At 36.3% G+C, this 25,886-nt stretch overlaps 1 long non-coding RNA gene across 1 annotated transcript; it reads right to left on the bottom strand.

The window, feature by feature from the left end:
• Positions 1 to 8,182: 8,182 nt before the first annotated feature.
• LOC149705414 (uncharacterized) lies at positions 8,183 to 10,041 on the bottom strand. The gene is made up of 3 exons (XR_016379783.1): positions 9,763 to 10,041; positions 8,553 to 8,846; positions 8,183 to 8,395 (listed from the first exon to the last, which is right to left on the bottom strand). It is a non-coding gene; the product is annotated as an uncharacterized LOC149705414 (long non-coding RNA).
• Between the last annotated feature and the right edge of the window lie 15,845 nt (positions 10,042 to 25,886).

Genomic DNA, 25,886 nt, shown 5'->3' with positions numbered 1-25,886 from the left:
CTTCACAACTTCAGGATTTAAAATATCCGGGAGTTTTTGCTCGAGTGCACGGACCTCTATGCCTTTTAGTTTTAAATAAGTGTAGTAGGCTGTAGGTAAATTAACACGTATTTGAGACTAAGGCCTAGAGGTCTGTGCATTTTTCGGACAAACACACTTTGCATGTGCTGTCAACCTGTCATTGACAGTTGGAATTCCTTGCCCAATGAATCATGTCGTCATTCTAACTAATAAATCCCATTTTCGTCGTAAATTATTTGACATTTTTTGTATTAAATTGTAAGCATTATACTTCTTTCACCCTTCAACCTAAATGATTATTATAAAAAATTGCATTAATGTGCAGGGAATTCCTAATTAACTGACATTGTTTTTATTGTTATTATTATTTTTTAATATTACATTATACATTTTTGTTCTCGTATTACTCTACTCCATTATTGTCTTTCCGCAACTTGCCTAATGTATTAATTTCCGATGTTGACACATACGTCATATTGTTGACTTTGTGAACAACACATTCAATAAATAAATAAATTATTAACACTGACATAAACGAATTATTTACACTGACATAAATGAATCATTTATACTGAAAATAATGAACAAACATGAATACTGACAATAATGAACAAACATGTATACTGAATTTAATGAATCATGTCATGAATGAATGAATGGAGTCATTTAGCTACTGTTGTCTAATATTAATAATATCTATTAAAATTGTCAATTTATAAATTTGCGTTAACAATTTTGTCCACATAACAAATTTCCACACAATCTCAAAGCAAAATATCTGTTAGGGTTAATTTAACCCGACGGCACTTGATGCTCCGCTAACCTTGGCAAAATAAACTTTTTCTGCAAATGAATAATTTTACAACATTAGGAACATTGGTTTTTTTAAACTGAGTTATGGACAGTGACTGGAAACGCAAATATTTTATTTATAATCAAATTTTTACCTAATATCAAATGTTGGGCATTAAATACTGATTTCAACACTCCATTATTCGTTGTTCAGAAAACTATGTTAACGCTAACGCAGAATTTTCTCCGCCAAACTGATGGAAGTATTTTGTTAAAATAAAATAAAATACTAGCAGCATTCTAGGAAACTATTAACTATTTTTGATTTACTCACAATAGTCTATTTGGTTAGAAACCATTGTTTGTTGGTTGGCTCGCGTACCAAACTGAACTTCATCCATCAAGCGTAACATTCATATAATAACAATTAATAATAAAACTTGTTAAAAGCGTGTCAATTAAAGCACTTTGAGCTAAAATTATAATAAATGAGGACTATTAGTTAACAAAATAAGGTGTGCAGTCATTACTTATTTCATTGGAAAATCACCGTTAACGGCAGTGCCATTTCTTGTGTTTTCATTGGAAAATCACCGTTAACGGCAGTGCCATTTCTTGTGTTTAATAGTTTACAATGTAAACAAAGATGTTACGTTGGTTGTTCTGTAGTAAGCGTGGTCTTTCAAAAGGCATGACCTAATTAAATATTTCAATTATTTGGGTAGAAATGCCATTTTTTATTTAATACAATGCAGATATGGAAATAGCGGTAATGGATAAAAGCCAATGTGTACTAAAGAACACGACTACATTGTTTTCTACCCTGATTTGAGCAAATTAGATAACGGTATCCTAAATTAACTAGCGCTACTGTTACCTATGTTGACGAGATAAACAAAGCATAAAATCATAGCATAATTACGACTTCGAAGTTAAGAAGCACCGTGCTACTGATATTGTTTTGACCAAGGCTTAGTGAAATGAAATAGATTAATTTACCATAATTTACAAATTTAATGATAATTCTTACCTCAAGCGTTCTATATTTAAATAATATTAAGTTTTAGCAACTAAAAATACTAAAATTAGACCACATTACTTTCCAAAAGCTTCATAAAGTTCATAAACGCTATTTAAGGCGACGATTTAGACTCAGTATTTTAATGGCGTCGCCGACTTGCCGTTTTAACGTCACCAAAGAGAGTATTCTCTTTGACGTCACCGTTAAAGCCGTCTTATTGCGCTCTCTATAGGCCATTTCATCCATAAAGCATTATGAAGAAACTTTCAAATTATTATGAGGCAACTAAGCGTTAAAAAAGGCCAATTTTAATCGTGCTGATATTTTCTAGTAAATTAGTGTATCCATGATATAAAATCGCAAATCGAGCTATGTTCTAAATGTTTTCAAAATTAATACTTAAACTTAATTATTTTCCATGAAAATCGCTTAGCGGAATGAGAAATGTTGTACCTTTCATTTAAGACCGCTCCCAAAACTAACAAACGTATAGTTTTTCTAACATCGGAGCCAACGGATGTTTTTTTCAGAAAATTTACCATGTTATTTCTATGGGAAAAATTCTGGTTTTTCAACAAAAGGTGTGATGAATTTTATGGAAATGAAAACCACCCTTAGCAACTTTATTTTTTATGAGAAAAACTAATGGATGGATCTTTTTGAAATTTTAACCACATATTTAGGGCCCGAATTGTATTTCTCTGGAATTTTTTTCAAAACAGTAAACTTAATACAAAAAAGTTACATCCAATCAAAAAACCACCCTTATACATTAAGGGCAGTATGAAGTCTTATCTAAGAGAGCTACCGCTCTCTCAGAATACCATTAACCGTTTTTTAATCTTCACTCTATTTTAAGATGTACAGAAACTGTTCTTAGAAATTGGTTGTAAAATCGAAAGTAACAATACTCAAGGTGTAAAGCGTAAGAGAAACTTGATGAAATTTTAAAATAGTGTACGTTATTATAAGTGCATTGGTTTACATTCATTCACTTTAGAAACTCAACGTAAACGAGTTAAAATCATGTACTTTTCCGACGATACAGACGGAGAAGATTTTACGCCAGTTTCAAGGAAGAAAACGAGAACAAGCCTCGGCGAGCTAACCCCCAAGAAACATACTTATATGCCCTACCGAAGAATAAGCAACTAACCCCTTTATATCTCTTTGGGACAAACATACAAATCTTATAATTACCCCTCCCCCTAAAAAAAAAGATAAAATAATATCACCATACTCAGATGATGATTTTGATGGGGAAGTACGAGCTGGAAGCAATAATAGTAAGTATTTGATTTACTGTGCTTTTAAATAATATTAATTAAAAACAATTATTTATATACGTTTTTGTAGACAATGTATTAACAGAACCAATTGCGCTTTCTGTTCAATCCGAAACGAATAAAGCATCCATGCATTCCTTACCTGCTGAACCATCCTTGCAAACCATGCCTATTGATCCATCCTTGCCAACCATGTCTAACAAACCATCCTTGCAAACCGTACCAACAGAACCAGACTTGGCTTCAGACCAATCAGTCTCCTCCGTCAAAACGGTGCAGTGGGAAAGGGGAGTTAAGGCCTCTTTGCACCATGCCGGTTTTTACAGGGCATTTCCAGACACAAATCCTGTTTTACGTAGATTTGATTTGTATATGCGTAAAGAAGAGCAAAACGAAAGTGAAAGTAACTTATAATAATATCAAAAGTAATATAAAAAACTAATATAATTTTTAAGGATCCGGCCGAAATATGGTACGCCATATGGCTAAGCCAGGGTTGGCAAAAATTGAGTTTTTTTAAAAAAAAAACAAAAGTTGTGTTTTTTATTGTTTAAAACACGATTTTTTGTTTTAAACTGTTTTTTAAACAAGTAGAAAAAAACAGTAAAAAACACACAAAAAAAACTAGTTTTAAACATGTTTAAATCACTCTTCCAGATCTAATTGTCTATATCGCCGGTCTCCATTTAAGCCACTACTCCCGCTAGCGCAAGGCGCTTATTTTCACAACCTACTTGATTAAAAAAAGGTCTTGCTTTGGACCAAGACAGAAAAAACAAACGATAAGAGTGACGTTTATCAATTGACTGAAGTCCCGATATTGCAATTTTTCTTTATTTATATTAATTTAATCCTTAATCAATATTTAATTCAATCAACTGATTTAACAGTTAGTCGATTTATTCCCTCCAAATTGATTGAAAAAACTACAAATTTAAGCATTTTCAAGAACAAATTAGATTTTCCGAAATTATTTTATGATATTAATTATTTTGAGCGTTCAATATTGAATAAATTTAGAATTTCAAGTTGTAAGAAACTGTCCGTGTGGAATTAGAACCAGGGACCACTTGAACCCAAAGCAAGTATTATACACCTAGACCAACGAACCACGAAACGTACAGAGAAGTAAAACACGAAAATAAAAATACTCCTAAATTTATAATATGAAGCTCTAAGACGCGACCTTCCGGGATTTAACCTGGTACCACTCGCAACCAGCGCGAGTATCATACCCCTAGACCAACGTACAACGAACATGTACTGCAAAGTCAAACAGGAAAATCAAGAGCTCCTAAAATTTAGAATTTGAAGGTGTAAGAAAGGGTCCTTGTCAGGGTTGGCAAAAACTTAGTTAAAAATTTTTGTGTTTTTATTGTTTATAACACGATTTAAAGTTAGATTTTCGGAAAACATTTTATCATGAAATTAATTATTTAAAAGGGAGTACGTGTTGAGGATACAATATTTAATATTTGAAAAATTCTACTGACTGTTTAACAAGATGGCTCCGGCCATATTACGCTTTGGTGCTTGGCATGTAATTAAAATAAATTTCTATCCAACGGGCTGGGACATTTACTGTAAATGGCTTTCTTAATGCAAAATTGGTACTTGTAGCATAATATGTGACTGGAACTAAAATTATTCAATGATTGTACTCATATACAAATATACAACCACCGCCTAGAATTAGCCCAACAGCAATATTTTTACTTCAGAGTTGACACAATAGATATAAAATATACTGCTAAAAGGGAGAACTATACGTCTGTAAATTTCACTTTGAAACGAATGAAGTTTGAACGACTTTCTTTAAAGTCCATCGGTGGACTGGGGGCCTTGCGTCCTTTTATGAAAATTCCAATTGCAGTGTCGGTGCTTTACTAGAAGTAAAGTAACTTAGTGTTGATCTTGTAGTTTCATCTGGAACACTTTTTATGGAGGGTTCCAAGTCGAATATGGGTCTCTTTATCTAGGATCTTAAGCCTAATGTGGGTCTCTTTTTCTAGGATCCCAAGCCTAATGTGGGTCTCTTTTTCTAGGATTCCAAGCCTAATGTGGGTCTCTTTTTCTAGGATCCCAAGCCTAATGTGGGTCTCTTTTTCTAGGATCCCAAGCCTAATGTGGGTCTCTTTTTCTAGGATCCAAAGCCTAATGTGGGTCTCTTTTTCTAGGATCCCAAGCCTAATGTGGGTCTCTTTTTCTAGGATCCCAAGCCTAATGTGGGTCTCTTTTTCTAGGATCCCAAGCCTAATGTGGGTCTCTTTTTCTAGGATCCCAAGCCTAATGTGGGTCTCTTTTTCTAGGATCCCAAGCCTAATGTGGGTCTCTTTTTCTAGGATCCCAAGTCTAATGTGGGTCTCTTTTTCTAGGATCCCAAGCCTAATGTGGGTATCTTTTTCTAGGATCCCAAGCCCAATGTGGGTATCTTTTTCTAGGATCCCAAGCCTAATGTGGGTCTCTTTTTCTAGGATCCCAAGCCTAATGTGGGTCTCTTTTTATAGGATCCCAAGCCTAATGTGGGTCTCTTTTACAGCTTCTTATGGTGCTGGGCGCTATAGCGGGGTAAACGCATAAACACCAAAAAAAGGCGGGGCTTTTGCACGAAAAAAAGGGGAAAAAAGAGGGGCGAAAAGAGAGAAAAGAGGGAAAAAAATATTGTTAGTTTATAAGCTTGTACCTTTTGTCTGCCAAAAGAAGGCAAGCACAAAAACAAAAATGTAAATAATCACGATTATGAAGTCAATGAATGTATGTTAAACTTGTTTTGCTTTGCCCATATCAATGCTAAGTTAAGACCATAATAAAACTAGTTTAACATGCATTCAGTCTGTTTCATTGTCGTGATTATTTACATTTTTGGTACTTAAATTGACTCCAAGAGCCGCACTTAACAAAGACTACTCTCCTCATCCTGTAATTAACTACCAAAATTCAGAGAAAAATTATGCCTAAAACAAAGTAGCTACTAGAAAACTGTTAGTCTTTATTTTATGAAGATTTGAACTAACATTATAACAACACCAATGTTCTAAAACAAAGCTTTCTAAATTTCGTGCCAAAGAGTAGATTTTCGCGAAATCTACGTGTCACTGTTGGAAGTAAAATATCCAGTGGTTACCGCGCATGTCAATGGGCGGGGCTTTACATTCCCCCACTAAAACTTGGTATATCATTCACCACTCTATGAGAAATCTTTCTCTTCATCGGTTAGAGAATTTAAACTAATCGCAATGTTTGCATCTAAATTGAGCTGCATGAAATCCACTCTGTCCAGCATAATATTGAAGAACAACATCAGGCTGTCCCTCTTACCACTTTGAAATCTATTTTTATCATTCTTGATGGGGCTTTCAGTTAACAGTTTTTCCTCGCTTCCTTCTCCCCGTTGTCTTTTTCTGACGTGACTTAAGAAATTTTCACTGGGTTCTATTTGCTTTTGTAAGGATGTTTCGTAATTTGTACTTCCTATTAGTGATTTGAGAATTTGGTCTTGTTTTCTTTTCAAAATGCACTAGTTTGCACGTGGGAGCTGTAATGCAAAACAGTTTATCAATTTATATATTTATTTTATTTATATATTTTTGAAGCTGTGCATTTCTTGAAGTGATTTTTTTAGTTTTCCCCAAGTTTGTTACGTCAGTGCAGGTTAGCGTCGGAAGATTATCTTCCCTGTTTACGAGTAGTAACCTAGTAGTACAGCTATGCAATGCTTGGAAACCCTCCTCCTCCTTCTACCACGAATTAATTGCTGTCACTCAGGTCCAATTTAACCTTGTGAGGCTCTTCCAATAATCCTGAATAACTTAGTTAAAATTTCTTTTGATTTTCCAGAAACGCCACAGCTATTAATATGATTTTTTCTTAGTTTTTGTTCCCCTTGTATTAAGCAATTCTTCCCATTTCCAATATAGTCCATAATTTTGACAAGAGAGGTTTTCAACACTTACCACTTTTGACCATATTCTCTCCTGTAAATTGTGGTTCATCCATTCCAAGAAATTTCGAGTACTAATTTTCATTACAAATTATCAGTTTAAACGTCACATACTCTGCCGTTGTTGCTATGCTATAGACCTGCATTATTTGTTTCCTTTAGATCAAGCTTCGCGTTTTCTCCGCTCAGTGGCACTAGTGAAACTTTTCGTTACAATCAGTCTGGGCATTAAGGATATTTTATAAATTAGTCCTTGGGACCAGTGACCCCCCCCCCCTAGTGTCCGAAATAATAAAATGATCCCCGCCATTGTTCTCCTAGTTATTATAAGGAACTTCAATTATAATACTAGGAAACTGAATTTGGAATTGTCCCTGCCATTGTTCTCCTAGGTTTAGTGATACCGTATATAAAATACACCCTTTTGAAACAGGGCGGCTACCGAAAGAGTTATTTTAAGCATAGCCCACTCGATTCGCGCTCACGGACCCGCGTGATCGAGTGGGCTATGTTCTAAGGAACTTCAATTATAACACTAGGAAACTGAATTTGTATTTTGGACTAAAAACTTTTAGCCGCGTTGTTCAGTTTAATCATGGTAGGAAGCGTTCCCAATTTATTAAAAAAATCTATGACAAATTTTAATCGAATTTACAATGGAAATCTGTAATTTGACTTGAAAATTCTATTAAGTTAACGTCCTTATTTTAACCAAACGTATTTTCAACGTTAAATTAATAGTAATTTGCCACACGTTGTTAAATTTATGGTTAATTAAAAAATATTTGACAAATTTTGATCGAGTTTACAATTCAACTCAGCAATTAGATTAGAAAATTGAAAGCGCTACCTACCTAATAATTTTTAGCAATGTAATTTAAGTCAATGAAACATATTCATATGAAGTTAAATAATTATAAGTCGCTAGGGGAGTTGCCTATCCTCTAAGCGTGAAAACAAATTTCCCCAGGTGTATCCTTTATCCATGTAATTGTTTTGTGCAATATCTATTTTAAAAGTTGGCGCTTTGAAAACCTATGGCGACATCTACTCAGAAGTGACGACACTGGAGTGGAGACAACTTTTTATATTTAAATGAAATATAATATCTTACTCATGTCATAACGATTGAAATTATTTATTTAAAGACTAATGATTTCCAACATAAACATTTTCTAGCTCACATTATTAATTTGAGTTCACAGAGATTTGAAAATTTAAAAAAATTCAACCAAGTCCAAAAGGAATTATTAAATTCATATTTTCGGATATTAGGTTCATATATTTTAAGATGAAATTTTATGTTGTCCAGCATTAGTTGAAAATTAAGCCAACCTACGAATTTAATTAATACGTTCATAATCAGATTCATTCACCATTACCGTTAGTAGAAAAACATGTTAATGTTAGTTAATTTAGCCATGCACAGATTCATCGTGAATGTCTGTAAAAAACCAGTGGTTTTGTAAACGTTGTATTTAACAATGCTTACCATTACACAATGGTGTTTTTACGTTCATCTTTTAATTACTGAATGTCCTAGTTGTCATAATCAGATTGATTCACCGTTAATCTTAGTAGGAATACTCCTTACGTATTCATAATAGTGTTACATATTACAGGCTTCATATTTTCTTTACTGAATGTCCTAGACAGCTAGACTCCAGATTGAATCACCTTTAATGTTAAACCCGTTGTTGTGGTTTCGAGAACGGTGTTTGAATGGTAAATAAGCAATACTGTTGTAATCAGAATGGTTTTTGAGGATATAAATAGGTCTGTAATTCTAATGATTCTAAGTGTTAAAGAGACTCGGACTCAACGAAGCTAGAATCAGGGTTGGCAAAAATCCGGATAATTTGAATAAAATCCAGACCAGTGGTTTTTATTGGATTAAACCGGATTTTATTGGATTTATCCGGATTTTTTAAAAAACGAGTCATTTTAGGTTTTTTGAAGGCAAAGTACTTCTGTTTAGCTCTTATTTGGGTTTTGGGGCACTCCCCGACCCCTAGCCCAGGTTAAAATACAAAATCGTCTTCTAGTTTAACTGCTAAAATATTTTCATGAAATCTATTTCTTTCCTGAGTGCACGAGCCTAACACTAGCGCGGCTCCAGTAGATCCCTCAAAAGGGGACTTTCCTTCTAAACTCCGGGTTTGGCTTGGCAAAGGCTAGTGGGCGGGATTTATACATGGACGTATAAATCCCGCCCACAAATGCCTCTAGCTTTCCCAGGCCAAGACTGGAGTTCGTAAGGAAAGTCAACTTGTAGGGGATCCACTGGAACCACGTTATGCTTTAAGTTCGAGTAATACTGGTAATATATTGTAAGCTGTAACTGGACAGTAACTGCTAACATAACTATTAGTTTTATCATTTATAATATCATGTAATTTTTAGTTATCGCTTCATATATTTTTGCCTTGTTTCTGGTTGTATTTTAATTATTTTTATGGCACAAAATTGATTTTTTCCCCATTCATAATTAAGCCGGATATTTTAGGTGGATTTTTTTAAGTGGATTAATCCGGATTAAACCAGGTGGTTTAAACCGGACTGGATAGGTAGTTGCCAACCCTGTCTAGAATCCTCCCTTTGGCCACAATACACGATAAGTTTATACATAATTGTCGTTAAAGGATTGGCGCACCGAGATGAAGTTTATTTAATTATATGAAGCTAAGCCTTTGCTTGCTTACTTCTAGAATCCTCCCTTTGGCCACAATACACGATAAATTTATACATAATTGTCGTTAAAGGATTGGCGCACCGAGATGAAGTTTATTTAATTATATGTTCATTTTAAAATTAATTAAACTAGATCAATTATTGAATAGATTACCCCTCAGGCTCGACATAATAATAACAACACGGTAAAAAAATGTAAACAAGAGAGACACTGGGGATTGGGTAAAGGGAAAAGGTGGGAGTCATAGCAACAGTAATCCTGTTGAATAGCTGCGGTCCGGCTTCTAAACACCATAAAAGGAGGGGCTTCTAAACACCAAAAAAGGAGGGGATTTTGCACACGAAAAAAAGGGGAAAAAAGAGGGGTGAAAGGGGAGAAAAGAGGGGAAAAAAGATTGTCCGTTTAAAGTTGCTGATACCTTTGGTCTGCCATAGATGGCAGCACCAAAGCAAAAAAGAGCAAACGATCTTTTCAAAAGGAAAATATAATTTTTTTAATAGCGGATACAAAATGAGTGTGATGCGTAAATTTGCACATTTAACCCCTAATGTCTAAATGCCTGATTTCTTTTGTGGCCACTATTCAGTCATTTCCGCTTCCGTACTTCCGAGTTTCTTGGTCAGAACTCATCATACATTTGAAACTTCACCACCCCTTACTTATTCGTAGGAGCTCATGTTTTCCGTTATCGGATTAGGCGTATTAATTTTAGCACTGTCAAAGGCCTGGCTTTATAGATTACGCGTAATCTTTTTAGAACAGTAAAATGTACCAACAGTGTAGAGAAACCACATAGGAAAAATGTTATTGCTTTGCTTTAAGTAGATGACAAAATAAGTTATCCTTAATCATATTTTTGAATATCAGTCTTCAATACAGATTGGTAATGGATAAAACAACTGGTAGGGTCTCCAAACAATTAAGCACACATTTGAAACAGTCGAATAATTGGAAGGTTTCGACTGGAGCTTATTATTTCTATTATTTAATCTTTTCGCTCATTTTCAAATAAAAAAAGAGTTAAAAATATTCGAAATTTTCTCCATAAAAAAACATGTTTTAAACTTTTTGTTTAAAACGTTTTAAACAAATTAAAGTTTTTTTTCATGCCTGTTTAAAACAAGTTTTAAACCAAGGTGTAAAACAATTTGTTTGAAACTTGCCAACCCTGGGCTAAGCTATTCTTTTTTTTTTGGCTACCAAGGCAAATTCCGATTCATTGGATGTAAAATATTTACAAAACAAAGAAGGAATAAGGACCTTTGTCCAATTACATCGAGAACAAGGAGTATGTTATTTTATGGCGGTTGTTTGTTTTGCATGTTTATTTATATATTTTGTTTTGTAGATGGCCGCGGACGGGATCAAAAACCTATGGAGTGCCCTACAACGTTTTTTAACGTTCGTAAGAACAGGGACAACAGTTCAAAGTGAAGGTATGTTACTCAACTCTAGATATTCTTTCCAAAAACGACTCGTGTTGTAACATTTATTTGGTTTTAGACCCTGATTTTTACATCTACCTCACGCATTTGCAAGACTGCGTGAGTGCTTGGAAACGAGGAAACAGTAGGGCGATTTCCCACGAGTTGGCACAAAAACGTTTCAATTTAGTGGTGCACGGAGACGGAGCCCAAAAAATTGTGTACACTTTAAAATTTTTCCTGAAGGAGCCATTAAAGAGAACAATGGAAAAACACTTGGAAATTTTAGAGGAAAAATATGTCAAATCCTCTTTTGTGCAGTTGACGAGGTAATTTTCAATAAACATATTAAAATTGTAATATAATCTGAAAACCACTAGATCTTTAATATATATAATTTATAATACGCCAATTCTAGCTATCTTGTGGCATATTCTGCATTATCTAATGGGCATAGAGTCGGTATTCCCGAAAATTTGACTATTATCGAGTTCGGAAAGGGAAAGTGGAACGAAAGTGAGGACATGTTTATTGTAATGGTGCAAAAACATAAAACATGCACCACCACATTAGGAACGTTGGCAATAGACCGCGCTATGAAAGGATTTTTGACGGGTAAGTTATTTCTTCTTGCAGAGAAAATTCAAATCAAATTTTTTTCGTTGAGATTATAAAACCATTACAATTATAGGTACCTAAAGTGCAGACAACAAATGCCGTTTTGCGGATCGTGCAAAATGTCTTTGTTAACACAATTGGCAACCCCATTAACGCCGCCAACGATATATCAAGGTAATAATATAAAACATTAAATATTTTGATTTAGACATTACGACAGACTTAATAAGGCTATTGCATCTCTTGTTCTATTTTGAGCGTACTATACTAACCGCTAATTACGCTATCTTATATTATAGATTTGAAGAACAATCAAATCTACCGAAAACAACAGCCACTCAGTCGAGAAAGGCTATTCAAACGGCTATGACGCACAAAGACGTTACTGAACGAGAGATGGTGTCCGCGGTGATGGCCCATTCTGAAAGCAACGCAGCCAAGCACTACAGGGTCATTAATGTGGAGCAGATATCCGCAAGAGTCAATAAACTGCGTAGTGTTCAGCAAGGTATTTTGAAAAATAATGTTATATTTTTTCATTTTTTACTAAATTTTTATATTTGCAGAATCGGATGTAAATGATGGCGCTAGCACCAGCTCGTCAAAACCAAAGGATTTTCCACCAAGTGAGATAAGCCCACCAAGAATGTCCAGTTTGAATCTAAATTCGACCCCCGAAGGTAATATAATTTAAATTAATTGTCAAGCATTACAATATTTAGATGAGGTATTTCTTTTTATTAAGATATTATTTCACAGACATTATAATTATGTTTCAATTATCCAACAGATGAAATACGCGTTATAAGAAGTTGAAGATCATTTTGAATGATCTGGTTCTCTCGACACCCTACGCAAAATTTCCTAATACACATTCTCAACTATTTCAGTTTTCAATAAACATTGAACTTACGGAAAATATTTCAATGTTATATAAAATTAAGCGCATATGCAATATTGCACGTCGCTCTCAAGAATGGTCTAAGAAGCCTTCGAAAATCTATGCAACTTTGGTTTTGTTCTATCAGAGGTGGTCCCGACTCGGACACATACTCAACTATATCAGTTTTCAATAAACATTGAACTTTCGGAAAATATTTGAGTGTTATATAAAATTAAGAGGGTATGCAATATTGCACGTCGTACTCAAGAATGGTCTAAGAAACCTTCGAAAATCTATGCAACTTTGGTTTTGTTCTATCAGAGGTGGTCCCGACTCGTTCACATTCTCAACTATTTCAGTTTTCAATAAACATTGAACTTTTGCAAAATAAATAAATGTTACATAAAATTAAGAGGGTATACAGTAACAGATACATATATTGCACGTCGCACACAAAAATGTTACAAGAAGCTTTCGAATATCTAGGCAACTTTAGTTTTGTTCTAATAGAGGTGGTCCCGACTCGGACACATTCTCAACTATTTCAGTTTTCAATGTTCATTGAACTTTTGCAAAACATTTAAATGTTATATAATATTAAGAAGGTATACAGTTACAGATACATATATTGCACGTCGCGCTCAAGAATGGTCTAAGAAGCGTTCTAAAATCTATGCAACTTTGGTTTTGTTCTATCAGAGGTGGTCCCGACTCGGACACATTCTCAACTATTTCAGTTTTCAATAAACATTGAACTTTATGAAAATATTTGAGTGTTATATAAAATTAAGAGGGTATGCAATATTGCACGTCGTACGTCGTACTCAAGAATGGTCTAAGAAGCCTTCGAAAATCTATGCAACTTTGGTTTTGTTCTATCACAGGTGGTCCCGACTCGGACACATTCTCAACTATTTCAGTTTTCAATAAACATTGAACTTTTGGAAAATATTTGAATGTTATATAAAATTAAGAGGGTATGCAATGTTGCACGTCGTACTCAAGAATGGTCTTAGAAGCTTTCAAAAATCTATGCAACTTTGGTTTTGTTCTATCAGAGGTGGTCTTGACTCGGGCACATTCTCAACTATATCAGTTTTCAATGTACATTGAACTTTTGCAAAATATTTAAATCTTTTATAAAATTAAGAGGGTATACAGTTACAGAAATATATATTGCACGTCGCGCTCAAGAATGGTTCTGAGAAGCCTTCAAAAATCAGTGCAACTTTGGTTTTGTTCTATCAGAGGTGGTCCCGACTCGGACACATTCTCAACTATTTCAGTTTTCAATAAACATTGAACTTTTGGAAAGTTTTTGAATGTTATATAAAATTAAGAGGGTATGCAATTTTGCACGTCGAACTCAAAAATGGTACAAGAAGCTTTCGAAAATCTAGGCAACTTTAGTTTTGTTCTATCAGAGGTGGTCCCAGCAGAGAATATGCAGCCAGTATACCGATCCAAAATGGCGGCCACTCAAGCGGGGAGGAGCTGGTTTATCCCGCTCTTCTCTCTTTACCTGTCAATATTCGGTTGATTGATTGTATAGGCTTGTAAATTGAGAAAAGAAATTATTTCACAAGAATATCAAATTTTATTCTAATTGCAATAAAACTAATCACAATTAACATATAAAAGAAACATTAAAGATTAAACAAAAAAAATCATTTATTTGGAAAAAAATGTCTGCAGACAAAAACCCCAGTTAATTAAGTTACAAAAAAAAATATCTATAACTATATAAATCAAAGTCCTGACTGACTGACTGATGATCAACGCCCAGCCCAAACCGCTTGCCCTAGAAGGCTGAAAATTAACAGGAACGTTACTCGTAAGTAGTAGGCGCGTACTAAGAAAGATTTTTTCAATCCCCCGCCATATTATAAAATGGCGCCCAGAAATGTAAAAACTCTTCTCTATGCAACAAAGTCCGCGCGGTTCAACTGATTTCAAAGATATTTAGTACCAGGGTTTCCTTTAACCTATAGACGGGCTGAATGGTCTTTTGGGTTCAATTTGTTGCCATCTTTTTAAATGTTGGCCAAAAACAAAAATCCCTTCTTTATGGAATAATGTGCGCGTGAAAAGTAATAAAAAATGCCCCGACGGGCTGACGGGCAACGCCGAGTGCCTTCGCTCCTAGGGTGCTACAAAAATATTAGATTTTACTGACCCAATTATTTTAAACAATTTAATTTTATATGGGGAGGTGTGGCTGTTTTTTTTTTCAATTTCGAGTTGGGATAGTTTAAAGTCACAAAGCCTTATTTTTAATAATTGTTTTTTGATTTATTTATTCTTTTTAATTTTTGTAGAAGATAGTGGCTGTCCATTAACTCCATGGTTATTGGTCCCCATAACAGGGCCCGAATTCGGTTTATGTCATTTTTTTTAAGGCTAGATATACCATTGAAAAGTGTAATGGATGTCTAAAGCAACGTTTTCGGTGTTTGCTAAAGGCTAGGGTTCTCCATTACAATAAGAAATTCGCGGCACATATCATTATGGCATTGTTGTTTTACATAACATGTGTATGGCGAATGGCCTTTGAGAAGACATTGATGTAGAAGTCGAAGATATCCCATATGTGTTAGCGTGTTACTATAAAAGATGGGAATTAATAAAAATAACAAAACAGAAAGTGTTTTTAATGATAAAAATCAATACTTAAACTTAATTTTTCATATTGAACCTAATTGATGGCACGTCTATGGACTGTTATCTTTCATTTAAGATGGTTCCCAAACGTAACGAATGAACAGTTTTCTTTATGCACTATCCCAATTAAGGTCATTTTTCAAAAAAATCCCATGTTACCTCTAGGGAAGAATATAGTATTTTTCACGAAATGTCTGACTCAATTTATGGATTCTAAAACCACCCTTAGCAACTTCATTTTTATTAAATTAACTATTAGATGGATCTTTTTGAAATTTTAATCACAAAATTAGGGCCCAAATTGTAGTTCACTGGCAAAATTTCAAAGCAGCAAACACAATACGAAAAAAGTTACGGCCAATCAAAGAACCCTCCTTTAGCATTAGAGGCAGTATCAAGTCTTATCTAAGAAAGCGACCGCTCTCCTAGAATAACGCTAAGTGACGACTCCCTCGTTAGAGATTCTTTGTTACTCAAACACGTCCATCTAGTAGATTTCCTAAACCAGATTTTACCAGTAAACATTTCATGTTAAAACAGGACTCGCTCGATAAAAAATCACTTTCAAACGGATATATAATTTTCATTCTCTGAGTGAGAGTGAAGTTCTCGAATTTTTTATATTTGAAAGGCCTTAAGAGTGATTTCGTCTCGACTTATGAAAGTCACTCCCGACAATTGAAAGAGGCATTGGTGAAAGAAACCTTATCACTCTTTTAGTAAAACATTATTTCGCGAGAGTGAGATATTGTCATTCACGTGCATGAAACTCTCAAGCCACGAGTGCTAACAAGTCACTCATTCTTGTCTCACTGTTTCGGCGCGAGAGACTTCTTTAAGAGAGACGAAAAATCTTTCGCAATGCGAGTGACACTCGCGATTTGCCAGCCCTCCTTAAGCCTTGGTGTAGAGGGACATTGACCTTGCCCATCAGCCCGCCCCTTTCTCAACGCTAAGCCTTGGTCCCATAAGCGGCCTTAAATGAACGAGTACTCAATATTTTAGGCTCTAGAATACAAATCCAATTATGAAGTTTTCGAAAAGAATGCAAAAAATTTGACATCAGAAAAAGCTGTTACAATTCCAAGTGAGAAGGTTGTCAGTGTACCAAAATCACTTGATGATGCTGAAGATGATTTAGACGACATCGTTCTGTTTCAAACACCGGCTTACGACCTCGCCGAATACGCTTACATAAATGGGAATTACGTTGAAAGTGATCACGAAAATGATTCGGAATTTGGTGTGACGAAAAGTAGGTCAAAATTTGGCAAGAAAGGTAATGGAACGGTGAACAAATCCAGGAAGTCGCAAGAAAAGATATCTTTCCCGTCAACCCAAGAACAAATCGACAATTTAAACGAAAAGATAGCGGAAGCTGAGAATTTTAAGTTAAACATCGAATACAATGATGAAAAAAGGTCTCGTAGATACTATAACAAATTTCTATGGATCGGACTTTGACAAAAACCGCCTGTTGTTACACAGAGACATGTTTCTAGATGCTGCGACGTCTGAAAAAAAGAGGCTTTGTCATGTAGCTGATGTCATTTCGTTTTTACTTGAGCGCGAATGAAGACCATGCTATCAGAACTAACTAAGCTTTTAAGAGTTTTGCTAACGTTACCGGTAAGCTCTGCCACTGCAGAAAGATCTTTTAGCGCTTTAAAAAGGCCAAAAAAATATTTACGAAACACTGTGGGCCAACTGAGGTTAAACAACTTGGCTATGATACACGTTTATAAAGGTTTGGCTGACAACATTCCCCTTAATATTCTAGTGAATAATTTTATCGATAAAAGCGATATTAGGAAAAATACATTCCATAAAACAAATATTTAAAGCATCAATTTTTGGCAAGCAGCATGACGATTTTAAATGCCGCATTTGTGATCGGAAATTTAAGATAAAATATACGTTGGAAAGACATATCCGCTCTTAAAGTTCCAGAAATTTTTTAAATAACGTTTGTGCGTCTGCTTTAGGAACTTCCACTAGTCCCATGAACGAATCACAGACGCGATTAATTTCCTCGTCAAAATATCTTGCAACAAAAATGTTTCAAGACATTTGGAACGGTCATACTTAAATGGGTCATTAAATTATTCTTGGATAATTGGTATTTATTAAATTATATTGCTTATCTCTCACATGACTAACAACTGACCCTCACAAAATTACTAGTAATAAAATTACTAGTAGTGTAAAGGCGTTAGATAAGTGGCAATAAGTCGCAAGATGACTTGGTCCAATTAGCTAGCTAGCTGAAAAGGGAGCTAGTATTTGACAACCAATATATTCATTCCAAGCGGATTTTACTGACCCAATTATTTTAACCAATTTTATTTTTATATGGGGAGGTGTGACTTCTTTTTTTCAATTTCGTGTTAGGATAGTTTAAAGTCACAAAGCCCAATTTTTAATAATTGTTTTTTGATTTATTTGTTCATTTTTGTAGCAGATAATTGCTATTCATTAACTCCATGCAGAAGTAAATAGGGGGAAGTAGGTTTCTCTATGGTTAACTAGTGTAAGTCGTCCATTTACCCTTAAAAACAAGTTGAGTAGTAAAAATTTTGAATTCGTCCAATCAGCGAGAGTCTGAGATTTTACCTCGTTTTTGTCAACGCGCCACCGTTCGGATATAAAGCGAATTATAAAAGTTCAACCGGGGTTGGGAAAGTGTATTAATATCGTTGTCGTCTGCATCGTCCGTCGCTATCTGCGTACTTAAGGCTAACCATGAACGAAATAGTGAACAATCCAGGACTTAACAGCCGTACCTTTGCACGCACAAAGCGAGACATCCACTAGTTGTAACAAGAAGGGGGTGGAAAAATAGGAGGGGATGGCATTCTGAGAGAGAGAAAAAAATTGGGGACAAATTGGAGCGGTTATTTCCGGTTTTGCTAACGCCATCTGCGGGAGAACAAATAAAGTAGAATATTTGAACTTATAAAGGGTAATGGTGTAAAACATTATCTCTGGTTCGCTTTTCGTCAAATTATTTTAATTTGGTAGTTATTAAAGTAAAATGGGTAAGAATAAGCACTGTGTATTTCCGAACTGTAACAGTGATAGCCGGTATTCACATAAACCGCACATGCAAGGAGTGAAATTTGTTGCATTTCCAAAGCTTAAACAGAAATCTGAGTACTGTATTCAATGGGTTAAGTGGCTATCACAGTTTAAACCTGGCTTTAATGTTAATAACGTCAATTATGATACGTTTTTGTGCTCAAAACACTTAAACGATGAATTTTTTAAAGGCCAATTATGGCTTAAATATCCAAAACCCCCAGGTATGTATTTTTATTTATATCCAAATTTGTTACGTATCAAATATTCACACACCCTTTTTTTAGTTGTGAAGATAATCAAACCCCCAGTGTCAATTCTAAAGGAACAAGAAACAAAGGTAGATCATTTTCCTGAAGTATCCAAAACAACCCAACGAATACCAATACTAATGTCAGCGGTAGAAAATCTCAATTCTGCCAACGAGGACTTCGCCGTTATATCAGCGTCACTTGTAAACGCGGTGGATGTACATATGCCCCAAAATATTGATATTATTGATAATGCAGTTACACATGAACGAGCCCCTGTGAAGATATATAATAAAAAATCTACGGAAACTGTTCCAAAACCAATACTACAAAATCTCCTTGATCATGATTATGGGAAAACCACCTTTTCTGATCAACAATCAAATGATCAGCATTTGTCAGTATTTGATGATTATCGTTCCATTGATGTACTAAACGAGTGTAGCCATCAGCATATCCCATTCGTTGTTGGAGCAAATGCCGTTGAGTTAGTGTCTCATGCTGAAACAGTTTTAACATTGAAAAAAGCACTGGTCGAAGATACATTCTCATCCTATGATTTTCCTAAGGATTGGGCGATAAATTTTGAAGATGGCATGAAAATGTTAAAGATTAACTATGAGACTGGGGGTGTTGTTATTTTAATAGCAATTTGTACCGAATTTAACGTTTCACTGAGAATAATGAACAGGTCAATAACAAAGCACCCTCTTATCCCAGAGTTCCCTTCAAAAATATTGTGCCATGAAGATTTAGCAAAGTTCTTGATAAAACTTAATTCGCTTAAAATTTGTTCTGGAACTCGTGAGAACGTTTACTGCAAGATGTTTGAAGAAAAGTCTGTTCCGAATGGTGCTAGGTGTTGGATTAGTGATTCCATCCGTCACACTTCCTGTTGCCTTTTATCGCAAATGAAAAAACGTGTTTTCTCTTGACTCCGAACCAGTCGCGCAAAGTAACGGTGCATTACTAGAAGCTGACCTAAAGTTGCTTTTTAGTTTCGCATCAAGGAATCTAAACATGAATTTTATTTTCGAGGTTAGTCCACATAACTTTAAAGGTCTAATTGAACTGGGGAAATTCAAATTGGGGTGGGAGATCTGCCCTATAAAGGAATATTTTAAAGTTCAGAGGTGCTTTATGTGTTGCGGGATTGGACACACGACCAAAAATGTAAGAGTACGGCGCAGTTATGTACATCTTGCGGGGGAGTACATGGCTTCAGTTTGTAAATCCGAAACTAAGCACTGTAGAAAATGCTCAGAAAGCAACGCGACGAGAGGGACAGAATATCGTACAAATCATGGGGCGCTGGATATGCATTATAGTTTCGCGTTTGAGTATAGGAAAGCTCGGATTGATTATGGGCAGTCCAGATCCCCGTGATGTAAGCACTAACATAGGTATAAGGAGTTCCGCGCCCTTTAAATGCCTCCAAATCAATTTGAACAGGTCAAAAGCCGCAACAGAACAATTGCAGCAGCAATTTTTATCCGATAATATAGATTTAGTGTTTATTCAAGAACCTTACCTGCTTGCTGGCACTATCGCAGGGTTCTCGTTAGGAGTAAGGACCTTTTGTGCTACAGGAATTGGGAAAGCCGCGTGCGTTTGTGCTAATAGGGACATGGACGTTATAGCACTTAGGATTACAGAACTCTACGTTGCTCTTAATGTAAAGTACTGTGACAAAGATTATGTTATGGTTTCAATGTACGCTCCACCCTCTCAGGATATCGCCCCACTTTTATGGGAAATACAGACTTACCTCGAAAGTATCGATTCTCCAAATATTTTAATCTGCGGGGACTTTAACGCAAAGCATGCGCTATGGGGCTCACCCCTGTACAGATGATAGAGGTGACGCAGTTTTAGACTTTAGTAACACCCTAAGTCTGCATATTTGTAATGATAACGATTCCTTAGCATCCTTTTCTTCAAGTAACGGAGAAAGCTGGATAGACCTGACGTTGGTTTCCAACGCACTGCTAAATTTTTAAGAAAACTGGGAAATACCTGACATAGTTATCTGTAGCGATCATCGCTACATAAAATTTAGCACAATAGGGCATAGGATTTCACGAGCAATCTCCTATAGATACTCCCTGAGGAACGTCGACTGGACCGCCTTTATTACTGCCGTGGGTAGGAGTTTCAGGGATTTTGAGTTAAATATGGCCAACATCTTAGAGATGGAAGCCACAATAACAAAATTTATGGGCATTCTCTCGCGAACGTGTCAAGCTACCGTAAAACATGTGCGACCGCTTGAACGCAGGGCTGTTCCCTGGTGGAACAGGGAAATTTCAATAACTCGAAAAAAAGTTAGGCCCTTACGGCGTCTTATGTAAAAGACTAGGTCTAGGAAATTAAGACAGGAGAGAAAAGTTAGATATAATAGGGCGCATGCGCAGTACAAAAGATTAATGAATGAATGTAAACGGAAATCATGGGAAGATTTTTGTTCTAAACAGGACAATAACCCTTTTAGTACCCCTATAAGATTGTTTCTGGGAAGTGTATAAAACCAACGGAAATCCAATCTGTAAGGAAAAAGGATGGGAGTTTGACTTCGTCTTTTGAGGAAACAATCAACACATTATAAGAGAACTTTTTTCAGGATGATAATATATGTGAGGACAGCGTTGAGCATACCCAAGTAAGATTAAATTCTATAATCCCACCACTCACGCCAGATGACTCTTATTTCGAAAAACCTGAGATTGAGGGCGTAATTCAGGGTTTTAGTAAGGGCAAGGCCCCGGGCTTAGATGGTATCACCATCGAGATCTCCCAAAGGGTTTTTGAGGCTGTACCGATATCTTTAATGCCCGTCTGAGGCTTGGTCTCTTTCCAAAATGTTGGAAGATCTCTAAAGTGATCCTTTTGTCGAAAAAGGTAGAGACGGTAGTGATCCCAAAGCGTACCGTCCCATTTGCTTGTTGTCCACTGTAGGAAAGGTCTATGACAAGCTTTTAACAAATAGGCTCTACTACCATCTGTCTAGTAGAGGTCATCTTAACAAATCCCAGTATGGGTTTAGACATGGGGTGTCAACAACAGACGCAACTAAAAATATCTTGGACTTAGTCGGGGAAAAACGGAGGGAAGGAAACCATGTGGCTATAATTTCCATTGACATTCAGGGGGCGTTTGACAATGTATGGTGGCCATATGTGCTTGCCAGGCTGCAGGAGGTTGACTGTCCTAGAAATTTGTTTTCAGTCTTTGCTTATTATTTTAGCGAGCGCCTTGTGATATTTGATACCCCCTCTACCCATATCGAGAGAATAGCTACTAAAGGTTGCCCCCAGGGCTCATGTAGTGGGCCCATTCTCTGGAATTTAATAGCGGATAAAGCGTTGGAGCTAAATTTAGGGTATAGGTGTCATCTGCAGGCTTTTGCAGACGATCTTGTTGTTATTTCCTGGGGCAAATCCAGAAGGCAGTTAGAGGAATCTGTAAATAACGCGTTATTACCACTAAAAACATGGAGAAAAAACTTTAAACTTACCTTTGCCGAGAGCAAAATGAGTGCTCTGACAATCGCCTGCAAAAGCCGTATGGAACGAAAACCTATTTTTAAAATAAACGGGGTAACTATTAGAAATGTTAATACAATGGTTTACTTAGGGGTTGTGCTGGATGATAGGCTGAACTTCCTACCGCACGTTACTTACCTGAAGGATAAAATCGCAATAATTGTTGCCAAATTAGCACGAGTGGCAAAAGCGTCCTGGGGAATAAAAGGGCAGGATTTAAAAAGTATCTATAAAAGGGGCATAGAAAGGTCGATTACGTACGCATGTGGGGCATGGTGGCGTCAGACTGAGAACAGTTTACTGCGAAGGAAACGGCAGTCCGTACAACGTATCCCCTTTCTAAGAATAGTTTCAGGGTACCGTACTGTCTCGAATGACGCGTTGTGCGTGATGGCGGGCGTAATGCCTGTTGCGTACACCATTGCCGAAGAATCCGCTCTGTATAGAATTTTTAGCTGTAAAGAAAAGGGCATTATTAGTGGCGTTTATTTTGAGTTTCCAAACCTATTGGAAAGAGTTGACGTATGGGACTTGCATCCTGCGGTGAATTATGAGGTCCCCACCTCAGATATTGAGCCTATAGGTAAAAACGTAGAAATCTTTACTTATGCATCCAAGTCCGATTGCGGAGTGGGTTCTGCATTCTGTGTCCTGTTCGATGGTGTGGAAACCTTTAATAAGAAAGAAAAGATTAGTGATTGGGCCAATATATTTGAGGCTGAATTTGTAGCAGTAAAACTAGCGTCAGAATGGGTAAGAGTAAATATAAACCCGGGGAGTCCTGTGAGCATCTTCTCGGATAGCAGGTTGCTGTGTACTCTATTATGGGCAGTAAAAATAAATTAAAATTGACGAGGGACATAAGAGACTTAATGACTACCATTCAGAATAGAAATATTAGCATTAACCTTTCCTGGATTAAGGCACATAACGGCGTCCCCGGAAATGAGCGCGCGGACCGTCTTGCTAAGGATGCGTGTAATCACTCACAAATTACTTACGAAGTGGCTATCACGAAAGAGGCTATTAATGCAAATCTTCATGCCTTCAGTCTTGACAGGTGGCAGGAAGATTGGACCTGCTCTGAAAAGGGACGAATCACTTTTGGCTTTAGAAAGGAAGTTAGGGAGAAAGTATCTGTCCTTGACCATTTCATAAGTCAGGTTATGAGTGGTCATGGGCAGTTTCCAAATTATTTGAATAAATTTAATTTGCGCGAAGACGATCTTTGCGTCTGTGGTCAGGAAAAGGCTGATCCTATGAAAAACATTAACATGTACAAAAATGGGTCAAGCCTCGCTTCGTGCCCTCTCCGCCGTAAAACGTTCTGAGATCCCATGTAGAGCCAAGTCTGCCTTTTGTTCTCATTCAATCGCCAATTGAACAATTATGTTATAATTTAAGTCTTTTTCCAAATTAATAACCGCAGGTAAGTAATATTAAAAGGAGGTCGAGGGGATATTCACTAAATCGTTGCCGATTTTAAAATAATCGAAGGGATATTCACTATATCGTTTATGGTCGAGGGGATGTGTACAAGTTTATAAGATTAGTCATGCACAACCCTATGTACAAATTATATGGTGAGTTATACATAACCCTATTTTCAAGTTTATAAGGCGAGTTATGCATAACTTTATGTACACCTGCGCTTGCCAAGTCACGATATTTTTGATACGAACAAAGATGTATAATAATGATAGAGTCAAAGAATATTGGTTATTAATTTGGAAAAGGACTTAAATTATAACATAATTGTTCAATTGGCGATTGAATGAGAACAAAAGGCAGACTTGGCTCTACATGGGATCTCAGAACGTTTTACGGCGGAGAGGGCACGAAGCGAGGCTTGGCCCATTTTTGCACATGTTAATGTTTTTCATAGGATCTCACTTCTTTTTGTAGACCCTCTCGTTATACTTCGGTAGTTATATTAAAACAAGACCCTCTCGTGGTACTTCGGTAGTTATATTAAAACAAGACCCTCTCGTGCTACTTCGTCTGCCAATATAAATCGCTAACGTTTGTCCATATTTACGCTGAATTACCCCTTTCGACCGGCAGAGAATGTGCAATAACGATTGTACGTGATATCCTAATATAAGAATGTAGCATCAGTTACGACACATTTCTTTTAAACTACAACTCCTATTAGCTTTAATATATATATAACTTTCGTTTAACTTCGGACCATTACGTCCTTTCATCAAGAACACACACTATTTCTGTTGAAAAGACGGCAGCGCCATCTAGTTTTAAAATAAAGAACTAAAGAACAATTTTATAAAAATTTCGGGATGTTTTAATTTTTCTGTGCTTTATAAAATAAATGAAAACTAAATCCTGAATTTTAAGTTTCTATCTCCTTTAGAAGTACCTTAGAATTTTGATGATCGGAGAGTGAGTGAGTGAGTGACAAAATAAGGTAAAATTCACCTGCGATATTTCGAAAAGTATATAGGGTAGGAATTTGAAATTTGGAAACTATAGCTACGATTGACAGTCCTCGCGGCAAGCAAAATTTCAGGCTTTTACCTGTACCCATCACGAAGTTACAGTGGGCTTAAAAGTGCCACGAGTTGATTCGAGTAAAGGATGTCAGTGCTCGACTTGGCTGGGAGCACTGCCGTGCTCCCAGATTCCCTTCACTATTTGTGTGAATGTCCCTTATTCGGTACTCGAATACGCAATCGTCCAACGCGGAATAATATAAATGAGAACTATCTTGATTTACCTGCAGTCAAACTTCCCATCAGGAACTTAATAAATTCACTATGCGAGTACTACTCCGCTCTCGCTGTTTGAAGCTTTCCGTTTCCTTTGTCGTGCTCTAGCTAGCTAGCTGGGACGATGATGAGGCAGTAGAGATGTGAGTCGGTAATTTACCGTCCGTAAATTACCGGTAATTTACCAACTACCGCGTAAATTACCGTTTTATATCTTACCGTAATTTTACAATGGTAATTTACCGGTAAATTACCGTGGTAAATTACCAAACCTTTTTATTACGCATTAAATGTTCATTTAACACTTAAATGATCAATCATTTCTGTGTTTACTTCCAAAATGACTCACCAGACGCTATTCGCTAGTCAGTAATTCGCTAGAAATTAGTCTTTTAATAGATCTTTAATTAAAAATCAGATTAGAAAGGCCACGGCTGCTGTCTTTGTAGCAAAAGCCGCAAATACGTGTAAAGGAGTCAGACAGTGCTCACAATTAAACTTTGTTTTAAGTAATGCATTGTAAGCACAGGAAAATATACCAAAAAATACCCAAAATTTCAATCGGTAATTTACCCGGTAAATTACCGTTTTTAAAAATTACGGTAATTTCACATCTCTATGAGGCAGGCTCATCCCCCGTCATGTGCAAACGATATGGGTGAATAAACAAATTGCAACTGATGTCCCTATTTACTATCTAGCGAAACCACAGCCAAGGGAACGGGCTTGGCAAAAACAGCTGGGAAAGAAGACCCTGTTGGGGTTGACTCTAGTGTGACTCTGTGAAGAGACATGAGAGGTGTAGCATAAGTGGGAGGTCGCTCGCGGCCGCCGGTGAAATACCACTACTTTCATCGTTTCTTTACTTACTCGCTGCAGATGCGATTTCGTTCGCGACATAGCAGTGCCTTCACGACACGAGAGGCGCCGTAAACTTTTCTTACGGCGTCG

This window comes from Phalangium opilio, unplaced genomic scaffold (assembly GCF_054372755.1).
Source record: "Phalangium opilio isolate 3A_F unplaced genomic scaffold, DU_Popi_V2 ptg000013l_1, whole genome shotgun sequence".
NCBI classification, from domain to species: Eukaryota; Metazoa; Arthropoda; class Arachnida; order Opiliones; family Phalangiidae; genus Phalangium; species Phalangium opilio.
The sequence above is the reverse complement of the archived record's forward strand: the minus strand, read 5'-3'. Positions and strand labels throughout refer to the sequence as shown.